This window comes from Cryptomeria japonica, chromosome 6 (genome assembly GCF_030272615.1).
Source record: "Cryptomeria japonica chromosome 6, Sugi_1.0, whole genome shotgun sequence".
NCBI lineage: Eukaryota > Viridiplantae > Streptophyta > Pinopsida > Cupressales > Cupressaceae > Cryptomeria > Cryptomeria japonica.
The window spans coordinates 628,632,322-628,644,827 of NC_081410.1; positions in this window are offsets into that span (position 1 = coordinate 628,632,322).

Sequence of the window (12,506 nt, forward strand, 5' to 3'; positions counted from 1 at the left end):
TCAGACAATGCACTTACAATGGATTTCAGTGCTTGATTTCTCCTTAAGTTGATCTGGAGTTAGAGGACAGGTAGGGGGTACATATTTAGTAGCAACATGTTTCCAAAACTAAGAACCCATACCTTTGATATAAATCTTCATTCTGTCTTTCCACATTGTGTAGTTGTCCTTAGTAAACTTCAAACCCTCCTTCATCATTTTCCTCAGGATCTTTTCCTCAAGCGGTTAAGATTCATCACATAGAGGACCAAGACTCTAATACTAATTGTTATTTAGAGGATCTATTTAATATTGAGAGGGGGGAGTGAATCAATATTAACAACAAACTCCAATCTTAAACCAAACTAATCAATACTTCACCAAAAAAAATCATAACCAGTACCAGTAGCAACTAAAATCAATCTACTAATCATATTTATCAAACTTCTCATTTAAGTGTTCCATATAATCAATGCAATAGAAAGATATCTGTAGCATCCTAAAATTGTGACACTTGCAATTTCGACTACATTTGGGTCTTCACGATGGCGGCGCAATGTTGAACCTGAATGGAGACCCCGAAACCTGCTTGTGACACCAAAAACTGCATTTTTCTGCACCTTGGCATGATCCCTCCTTGCACCCTGCTGTCCCGGGAGGTGGGACCATGGCACCCAAAGCCCTGGTCCTTTAGGACCATGGCGCCCAATGCCATGGTCCCCCAGGACCATGGCGCCTAGCACCCTGGTCCCTGGCCCTATTTTGGGCCAGGTCTCCTTTTGGGCATCGGGTCTTTAAGTTTGCAAATTGGAAAATATTGTTTCTAGGTTGGCCTAAGGTCGGGAAAATCAGTCTCTCAACCCTAATTGACAAGTATATAAACTACTTTTCCTCTCCTAGAAAGGGAGGAAAAAGGAAGGAAAGGAAGGAAAAACATATATGTGCAAAAGGCGGAAGCGATATTAAAACATTCAAACATTCAAGCATTCAAGCATTCCTTCAAGCAATTGAGCATTCTAAGTCTCCATTCAAGGCTAAGTCTTGCATTCAAGACAAGGATTCAACCATTGAAGAGGAGATCACTTACAACACATTACATACAACATACATTACACCTTTGCATGTAAGAATACAAACATTCTTACAACAAGGTATCAATACTTGTTTACATTACAAACATTTACATCTACAACATTCTCATTTCTTGGTTAATTCCAAAACCGGGGTTTGACCTAAAGGAAAACCCCTAATCCCTAACCCCCCAATCATCCTCTCTTTTCTGTGTGTAGGTTGCAGGTACGCGGCTGTAATTGAAGATCTAGAATCCTTGTGTAGAGACGAACAGATCCCCCTTTGTTTCACGGATTTTTCGAAGGATCGTGTGCACTCCGGGCACCATCTTCCCGTCAACTTTTGCTCAAATTTGCAGAACAGCACCATCTCGACATTTTACTACTAATTCCAGGTCTGCAGCTTCATCCCATATCCCTATCTCTGTTTATAAGTGAATCTTTCTTGCTTCTACATACATTCCTAGTTCAATCATTCTATCTATATTCTTTACAAAAGAGGGTATCCTTGATGTCTTAACCCTTGAAACTCATTTAGAATCCAATCCTGCATTGTGTGGGATTGGATCTTGTGGGTTTCAGCCCCTCTTTTGAATGTAAAGTCTCTCCTAAGTGAAAACCATCAACCCTAGTGACCTCCCTTCTCTCTCCTTGGAGTTGGGGAGGGGAGAACAACTAGGGTTCGATTTTTCTGCTTTACATTTTGGTGAACCCGATGTGAACATCCTAATTCTGATTATTCATGGTTAGATCTGAAAAATTTGCTTCCTTAATTACATTTCCATGTTTGACCTTTTGCAAATTTCAGAGGCTAATTGCATAACAACCCTAAAATTTTCTTTTTAGTAATTAAGCTTGTGAAAGGTTTAATTGTTAATGCTTGTTTCAGATCTACCCTTCTATTGCAAATTGTCAATTCATATTTGTGCTTTAATTCTGAAAATTAAGTGGTTAAGTGTCAAAACCCTAATTTTTAAAACCCTCTTGATTCAACCTTTGACTGATAATTTCACTGATCAAAACACCTCCAAATCGACTGTAACTTTGGATTCCGCAACAAAATCACAATATCTTTCATCCCTGAAAATCTAGAAAAAAGTTGCGAGGACCATGTGCACCCCGAGCACCATCGTCCCCGACATTTTTTCCGAAATTTTGAGAGCTAGATCTTACTGTATTTTTCTACTAAAATCCAGAATTTTGGCTGATTTTATCAATTCTAACACTTTCAAAATTAAAGTCAAAGTTGGTCTAGTGATTGCTCGGATAAAGGCTTATAATCATTCAAAAATTGTTGAAATTGAAATTTGTGTTAAAATTGTGTTTCTTACAGTCCTAAATCTGAAAAGTGTGTTGGCATTCATTTGAAATTTCAGTGCTTTATTCAAATTTTTACAATTTGTGACTTTTGAAATTAAGTGTTTAATTGCGGTAACTCTGATTTCTGCTTTCAAATTTGAATTTTGCATGAAATCGAGTCAACTTTTAAATTTCAAAGCCTGCATTGCTTTCAGTATTCCCTCTAAAATCATAAAATTCAAATTCTCAATTTCCCTCTCTTTTTCAAAATTCAAAATTTGCATTTTTTAACAATCTTGGTAGGGTTCAATTTTGAGATTGCAACTTTAATTTGGCCTATCTACAGATCATAAAATCACTCAATTTTTTCAGATTAGCTTTAAAATCATCATAACTTTCATCCCTGAAAATTTTGAAAAAAGTTGCGAGGACCATGTGCACTCTGTTCGCCACGGTCCCTGACATTTTTTTTGAAATTTCGGGAGATTGTCCTGATTGCATTTAACAGCTTAAATCTAGGAGATTGGCTGATTTTATTGAAATTTGCTTCCTATAAAATTCAAAATCTTCTCTCTCTCTTTAGTGCATGAGTTTTACAACAATAAGCCCTACTTACACTATTCCCGTTAGACGAAGCCTTAGAATTAAGTCCTTCCAAGGTGTAATTACTAAGGAAATGGAACCTAATTTGAATGGCCTTTTTAACGAGGACACGGGTAATTCCTCTAATCCCCTTAATGATGAAGAAGCTCTCCATGAGGTTTCTGTAGAACAAATTTTGAAATTGGATAACCAATTTGATGATTTTCGACAATGGATGTCTCAAGAATACCCGGATAGTCAAGCTCTTTCATTAATTGAGGGTCTAAAACATATGGTTCAAAGTGATAAGAATGGAATTGATATTTTGCATGGTATTGCACACATTGTGGATTCGAATGTGATGCCCATGAAGAGTTGTGCCAAAACTTTAGGTTATACACAACCTCCTACTCAAGTTAATCATTCTATTCCTTTGACAACTTCTATTGCTAGTATACCTACTTTTACATCAAACATAATGACTACTTCAATACAAGACATTCCTCCTATGATCAATAGTCATGGGGGAAATCCCTCTTCTTCAATCAACCCTCTTCCTTCATTCAATCCAACTTCTTCATTTATTCCTTCAATAAGTGTTCCTATTATATCTCCACAAATGAACATGACGCAAGGGGGCAATTCATTTAACCATTCCATTCCTCCTTGGAGTGTTCCTCCTTTCCAATCATCTCCTATGACTAACTATCATAGTGTCCCACCACCTTACTCTCAATCAATACCTTCTTTCAATAACATAATACCTCCATCATAATCTAACACGTCTAATATGAACTCTTCGACTGAAGCGACCATTAACAATCTTGCACAAATTGTCTCTTCTTTACAGCAACAAATTGCCTCTATGAATCAATCTAAGTTTAGTGTGCCCACATTTGATGTTGCGAGCCCACTTTCTCTTGACATTGTTCGAGCTATCCCCCCTAAACATGTTGAAATTCCGCATTTGGAGCTTTATAATGGTAAGGGTGATCGTCTAACACATGTTAAGACCTTTCAAACAATATGTACCGATTTTGCTTATGACCAAAGGTTGCTTGCAAAACTATTTACTAGAACATTAAGAGATAAAGCCCTACAATGGTATTTCTCATTGCCTTCCTATTCTATTACTTCTTTCGAACAACTTGCCAATGCTTTTATTCAACAATTTCAAAACAATATAAATCCTAACGTTACTTTGATTGATTTAATGCATTGTAAACAAGGTGTTAAAGAAAAAGTGACTGATTTCATTGGTAGATATAAGCATTTGTATGCTCAAATTTCTTTTCCAGTACCTGACAATGATATTCAAAGAATCTTTATTTCTAATTTACAAAAAGATATTAGAGAAAAACTTCTGTTTTCTGAGTTTACTTCTTTCCAACAGTTGTGCGCAACTCTTCACAATTATCAACTGACTGTGAGTCAAATGGAACAAGCAAATCCTATCGCTCTGAGTGATAAGGGTGATAGTATTCAACAACCATTTGGGAAGTTTAAACCAAACAGAGAGTCAATTAAATTCAATGAAAACATCATCAACAACAATGTGAATGCAGCATCAGGTGTGCCTCCTATTTCTAAGTTTTTCAAGAAAGAAAGAAAGTTTACTCCTTTGAATAAATCATTGCATAGTATTATGAATAAGTTATTGGAACAAAATGTGCTTACTCTTCGTCCTATAAAGAAAATAGATCCTACAAAGATTAATTCACCTTATTTTGATAACAAATCTTTTTGTCAATTTCATCATCATCCTGGGCATGATACTGAAAAATGTTTTGCTTTAAAGGGTAAAATTCAAGATTTGATTGATAATAATACTATCTTTGTTTCTGGTGTGAATGATAAAGGCAACACATCTGTAGCTCCTCCTAACCAAAATCTTAAGATTTTTACTGATCCATTACCTTCTCATACCTCTAATGTGATTGATACTAATGATTCCCCTTTCTCACCTGATGATCTTGTGTCTATGACTCCGAATGTGATTAACTTTGTGGAATAGCAGAAAATCCCTAAAGAACCTTCCATCACATTTGATTCCAGTGAAACTATCAGGGCACCTGATGGTCCTTTATATATAGTTGCAAAAGTCAAGAATACACCTTGCCATGGAGTGCTTATTGATCCTTCTTGTATGGTTAATGTCATCACTGAAGAATTTCTTTTTACTTTGCAATTGAATCAAGTGATCTATGACGAAACAAATGTGGTTGTGAAACTATTTGATGCATTTTCTTCTCCTGCAATTGGTTCTATTACATTACCTATTGAGGTCCATAACAAATCCCTTGAGGTGGACTTTGCTATTATTCCATCATCTGAACAATTTCGTGTGAAGCTAGGCTATCCTTGGCTATCTTCCATGAAAGCTATTGCTTCTCCTATTCACAAGTGTTTGAAATTTCCCCATAATGGTGAAGTTGTTACTGTCAATCATAGTCTCTTTAAACCAGCTGAAAGAACTTCTAGCATTCCTATTGATTATTTTTGGCCTAAACAATTCCAATCTCTTCCACTACGGAGTGATCATCTTTTCAAATCTTATCAAAAGTAGAAAAAAGATATGATCCTTTTTCTAAGTGAACCTAGAACACCCAAACTTGATATTCCTATCATTCTTGAGAAGGAAGTTCTTCCTTTGAAAGATAAAACTAATGTCTTTCCTCAAGAAGATTCCCAACCCATCCCTATGAATGTGACTATGTCTATGTCTAATAAACTTTCTAAAGGTAGACCTATACCTCCTCGTCATGATGGACTTGGTCTCCTTCCTAAACCAAATATTCCTCCTTTATATGGAGCAGTTCCTCCTCCTTCCTCTTATGGAGAGAAGAGACCTTCCTCTTCTCCTATTATTCAACCTAAGAGACCACAACCTAAACACCCAAGTGATAAGGATGAGAACATTCCTCCTCCTCACTCTTCTCAACTTCCTACTAAGACTAGACGAAATCGTTCCGCACGTGAACGCCAACGAAAGCATCATCTTAGAGCTTAGGCAGTTGCTTCTCAAACTTTGCAATCCCCAAAAACACCTTCATCTAGTATTATTCCATTTTCTCCTCAGCCGAAAATTGAGCCAAAATCTCCTAAACATAAGATGCATGATGGTCTTGATCCGGTGTGAGTTAAAGATCCTATTTTTATAAATCTTGATGATGATATAGATGAAAATGTTATTCATGATGAGAATGTTATGCATGATGAAAATGTTACTCCTGTTCATTCTGATAGTGAATATGAATATGTTGATGTTGATAACCATTTATCTAACGAATTTTCTAAAGCACTTATCCTAGGTCCTAGACAAGAACAATGTGGCTTGGAACATGAACATAGCCCTTGTTTTGATCTTGTGATAGCTCCATCTGCTGTGTTGGATGTTCCTCCTCTAGCGTGTTTCCTGCCTTCCCGAAATATTGATCAGCAAGATCGGGGGGTAGATGACATGCTAGACTAGTTTCATTAGCATAGCAGACTCTTTCCTCCTCTCTTGATCTCTTTTTACTTCTTCTATGTGTTATTCCCATTCTTCTATTTGTTGTCCTTAGTGTTGTCTACTTGAGGATGATGCAAAGCATTGAGATCTCTTTTGGTCTCTCTCATGTTGACTCAAAAGACACATGTGTTCCCTTCTTCTAGGTGACCTTCCTTGATTGGGGAATGAAGAACAATTATGCATACATACATATGATATACATGAATTATCATACAACATACTGACCCCGAGGAAAGCAAAGTCACCTTGTGCTTTGTGTTTTGTGTCTATTATCCTTGGGCTTATCTCATGTTGACTCAAAAGACACATGTGTTCCCTTCTTCTAGGCGACCTTCCTTGATTGGGGAATGAAAAACAATTATGCATACATACATATGATATACATGAATTATCATACAGCATACTGACCCCGAGGAAAGCGAAGTCACCTTATGATTTGTGTTTTGTGTGTATTATTCCATTTTATCCTCAGCCAAAAATTGAGCCAAAATCTCCTAAACATAAGATGCATGATGGTCTTGATCCGGTACGAGTTAAAGATCCTATTTTTATAAATCTTGATGATGATATAGATGAAAATGTTATTCATGATGAAAATGTTATGCATGATGAAAATGTTACTCTTGTTCATTCTGATAGTGAATATGAATATGTTGATGTTGATAACCATTTATCTAACGAATTTTCTAAAGCACTTATCCTAGCTCCTAGACAAGAACAATGTGGCTTGGAACATGAACATATCCCTTGTTTGGATCTTGTGATAGCTCCATCTGCTGTGTTGGATGTTCCTCCTCTAGCGTGTTTCCTACCTTACCGAAATATTGATCAGCAAGATCGGGGGGTAGATGACATGCTAGACTAGTTTCATTAGCATAGCAGACTCTTTCCTCCTCTCTTGATCTCTTTTTACTTCTTTTATGTGTTATTCCCATTCTTCTATTTGTTGTCCTTAGTGTTGTCTACTTGAGGACGATGCAAAGCATTGAGATCTCTTTTGGTCTCTCTCATGTTGACTCAAAAGACACATGTGTTCCCTTCTTCTAGGTGACCTTCCTTGATTGGAAAATGAATAACAATTATGCATACATACATATGATATACATGAATTATCATACAACATACTGACCTCGAGGAAAGCGAAGTCACCTTGTGCTTTGTGTTTTGTGTCTATTATCCTTGGGCTTATCTCACACTTGGGGGCTAAATCCTTGTGGTAACGTGCTCCTTTCTCATTTCTTATATGTATCACTACCTTAAAGAAATCACCCCCGGTGAGGCGTGTGTGATCGCTTTAACGTAGGGGGGCATACATCCCGTTCATATCTTTTCAAGATACTTGAAAATTTCTTGACAAATTTAGCTTTGCCTTGAAAATTTTTGATATCTTTCTTGCATGACTCATAGTGAGGGAACCTTACTACTAACAGTCATGGTTCTCCCTCATGATCTTCCCTTTTACTTTTTCAATCGAACTCGTAAGATCCTTAGTCCACTGTGGGCTTGGTGTATCTTGCCTTCTTGACATGGTGAAAGTTTTTCAATGTTGTTTCCTTGTACTTTACCGAAAGTATTGGCATATGCTTATACTCCCCCTAAAGTGGGGGCTAAATGTAGCATCCTAAAATTGTGACACTTGCAATTTTGACTGCATTTGGGTCTTCACGATGGCGGCGCAACGTTGAACCTGAATGGAAACCCCGAAACCTGCTTGTGACACCAAAAACTGCATTTTTCTGCACCTTGGCATGATCCCTCCTTGCACCCTGTTGTCCCGGGAGGTGGGACCATGGCACCCAGTGCCCTGGTCCCTAGCCCTATTTTGGGCGTGGTCTCCTTTTGGGCATCGGGTCTTTAAGTTTGCAAATTGGAAAATATTGTTTCTAGGTCGGCCTAAGGTCGGGAAAATCAGTCTCTCAACCCTAATTGACAAGTATATAAACTACTTTTCCTCTCCTAGAAAGGGAGGAAAAAGGAAGGAATGGAAGGAAAAACATATATGTGCAAAAGGCGGAAGCGATATTTAAACATTCAAACATTCAAGCATTCAAGCATTCCTTCAAGCAATTGAGCATTCTAAGTCTCCATTCAAGGCTAAGTGTTGCATTCAGGACAAGGATTCAACCATTGAAGAGGAGATCACTTACAACACATTACATACAACATACACTACACCTTTGCATGTAAGAATACAAACATTCTTACAACAAGGTATCAGTACTTGTTTACATTACAAACATTTACATTTACAACATTCTCATTTCTTGGTTAATTCCAAAACTGGGGTTTGACCTAAAGGAAAACCCCTAATCCCTAACCCCCCAATCATCCTCTCTTTTCTATGTGTAGGTTGCAGGTACGCGGCTATAATTGAAGATCTGGAATCCTTGTGCAGAGATGAACAGATCCCCCTTCATTTCGCGGATTTTTCGGAGGACCGTGTGCACTCTGGGCGCCATTGTCCCATCAACTTTCGCTCAAATTTGCAGAACAACATCGTCTCCACATTTTACTGCTAATTCCAAGTCCGCAGCTTCATCCCGTATCCCTATCTCTGTTTATAAGCGAATCTTTCTTGCTTCTACATACATTCCTAGTTCAATCATTCTATCTATATTCTTTACGAAAGAGGGTATCCTTGATATCTTAACCCTTGAAACTCATTTAGAATCCAATCCTGCATTGTGTGGGATTGGATCTTGTGGGTTTCAGCCCCTCTTTTGAATGTAAAGTCTCTCCTAAGTGAAAACCATCAACCCTAGTGACCTCCCTTCTCTCTCCTTGGAGTTGGGGAGGGGAGAACAACTAGGGTTCGATTTTTCCACTTTACAATATCAACTTAAGAAAAACATAAATCAATCACCATATGAAAACCGGGATTTTCACGTAGAAACCCAAATGGTAAAAATGACAGTAGGAATTTGATAGGGAGGCAACCTAATTTGCCATCAATTTGGTTTCTTTGATGGTTTGCTTCTATCCCTTTCTAGGTTCCAAGTCTACCCCTCTAGACTTCTAAGGGCTTCCCTACCATTTGTTTGCTTATCTCACCTTCCTCAAGCTCACAAAGTAAGCTTGTTCACTAAATCCTTGCAGGGGTTTAGGACACACACACATTCGCTCTCTTTTTGCAAAACCACCCATCTTGTTTGGTTTAGGAAAATTTTCCCTATGGTTACACAATGTCTCATTTTTGGGATTTTAACCTTCTGGATCTTTTCCCAGTTCTTAGTAGTTTCCTTCCCCTCCAAGTTATCTCCTTCAAATTACTGATACCTAGCCAGACTATCAACAAGCTCGCCTATGCTCAGCATGCAGAAATGGTGATTAGCATTTCCTAGTCGCTCTCAAATGAAAACCTACTATACATTTTTGGCTCTACTTGACAATCTCGCAAGATCTTGTGGAGTTTCAAGTCAGAGCCATTTGATTATTGTAAACAGGGAACAAAAACTGAAAAAAAAGGAAAGCTTTATTTACAGATCCTGAATTTATTCATGGATTCAAACAAACAACTCACAAAATAGAGAAATGAAACAATTACATTAACAACATACATGAAACGAACATCAATAAAACTATGATTGAAAACCAAAAAATGGACTTCTCTATTGCATTTCAGAAAAAACAAAATGTGTTCTTTGAGGCAATCGAAAAACAACAATCAATGATCCACAATCAAAGATCCACAATTAACCCTTAGCCCCTTACAGATGCCCGTGGGGTCTTTTTATACATACATCCTGTATTTGGAACTCCTTCTATTGGATGAGATAAATCTCATTACCAACGGTCTCCATTTGTAACTGCACCAATAGTTTGAAATTTAACCATTCGATCTTCCTTGATCTCTTTTTGCGCTCTTCCATGTGGCATCCCCTAATTGGCTCTGGGGTCCCTACCCTGCCACCTTAGCAAGGCCTCACTAACTTCTCAGAATGAAGCTCTTCTTTATTTCTTGATCGTGATGGATATTCAAATGAGTAGTTTCCCATCACAACCTAGCGACCACCATTGGATCAACCTTGATCTGCTCGACTGTTATATCCGTTGAGCTACTCTCTTGCCAAGCTCCATCTTGGTCACCAAGTCGTGAAGGATAACCTTCATGCATCTCACCATAGCAGTATAGTGACAATCGTTCGATCATCTCAGACTTGTTCACCCATTAACTCACCTGAGCTTCTCTCTTGCCGAGTTGCACCACTTGGTCACCAAGTTGCGGGGAATACCTTTCGCGCATCTCTCCATTGTGGTATAGAAACCACCGTAGGATCATCCATGATCACCATCTGAATATAGGTAAATTTAATCATCAGGGAAACCTTAAACTACTCCTTCTGATACTCGGTAACAATACTCTGAGCACTAATGACTTATCGGGTCATCGAGGTAAGTGTGAACCACTCCAAACTCTGGCAAACTCATCGAGGTAAGACTTGCCGATCAGGGTAGGTCTTGCCGATAAGATAAATTTTAAAAAATTCAATTAAAGAACCACACAAATGGACTAGAGCTAGTCCTTATGCATTTACATGACCACTGGAAGGTCTCACAAGACAAAATTGGTTAAGGGCATTTCAACTCTTAGGTGCTCCTACACCATACTCACCCCATAAAAATGAAGTCAATTGACTATGCTCAGTAGAAAGGAAAGCTCAATTCCCAACTTAACAAAGTCTGATTCAGGGACCCGGGTTGCTTCAGAATCAGATTTATGCATCCACTTGACCAAATCTTCCATGTAGACCTGTTGTCTAGTATTCTGGAGAACGTGGGAATCCAACACTTTCTCAACCTAAGGCATGGAAGGAGAAAGTAATGGAAGGTTGGCAAGTGACTGTTGAACATCTAAAACTTGTGCATCCTCCTTGGGAAGTTGTCCCTTGTAGACAACCAAATCTACGACATTGAAAATGGGAGACAAAGCAATATCAGATGGTAAATCAATCTTATAGGCATTAGAGACATACTTGGCTAAAAATTTACAAGGGTATATTCTCCTCATTTGTAGCTTGCTAGAAACCCCTTTCTAAAGTCGAGCCTTGTTCAAATGTACCATCACCAAATCTCCAATTGAAAACTACACATCTCTCCATGTGGTATCAACTCAGGCTTTAACTTTTTGTGAAGAATCTTGGAGAGCTTGCCTAACTTGGTCATGAACCTCCTTCATAGATTGAGTGACATCATCATCTTGACCACTCCTGTGTGACAGATTATGAAGATTGCATAGTTCCATAACACCTCATGGGTGCATACCATACACTATCTCAAAAGGACTCTTCTCGGTAGATCTGTTGACACTGTCATTGTAGGAAAACTCCACCTGGTGAAGAAACTGATCCTAACTCTATCCATATTCTTTTTTCAAACACCTTAAAAGGTTTCCAAGTGTCCTATTGACCACCTCTTATTGACCATCTGTTTGGGGATGATAGGCTAAACCAAAAGACAAGTTAGTTTCCAATCTTTTCCAAAGAGTTTTCCAAAAATGTCCAAGGAATTTGACATCTCTATCTGAAACAATACTAACTAGAAAACCATGGATTCTTATAACCTCTTTGAAAAACAAGTGTGCAATGTGACTAGCATCATGGGTAGTTTTACAAGGAACAAAATATGCCATCTTATTGAATCTGTCAACAACAACAAAAATGCTATCACAACCAACCTTTATTTTGGGTAATCCAACCACAAAATCCATACTTACACATTCCCATGGCCTTGTAGGAATAGGTAATAGCTGATAAAGACCAGTATTAGTAGCTATACCTTTATCTTTCTGGCAAACCATACACTGCTCAACATACCTTCAGATATCCCTCTGCATTCTGGGCTAATAGTAGAACCTTTGCACAAGTTCCAATGTCTTATTAAGGCCAAAATTACCACTCAAACATCCATTGTGCTTTTCTTAGATTAGATTTTCCCTCATCGATCCTTTGGGAATACACAATTGTCCACCTTTAAACAACAAACCATTTTGCAAAGTAAAGTCAGCATATTCACTATGAAAGTGATTCTTAAATTCTTGACAAACCTTGTAAATGGTTGCAAAATCT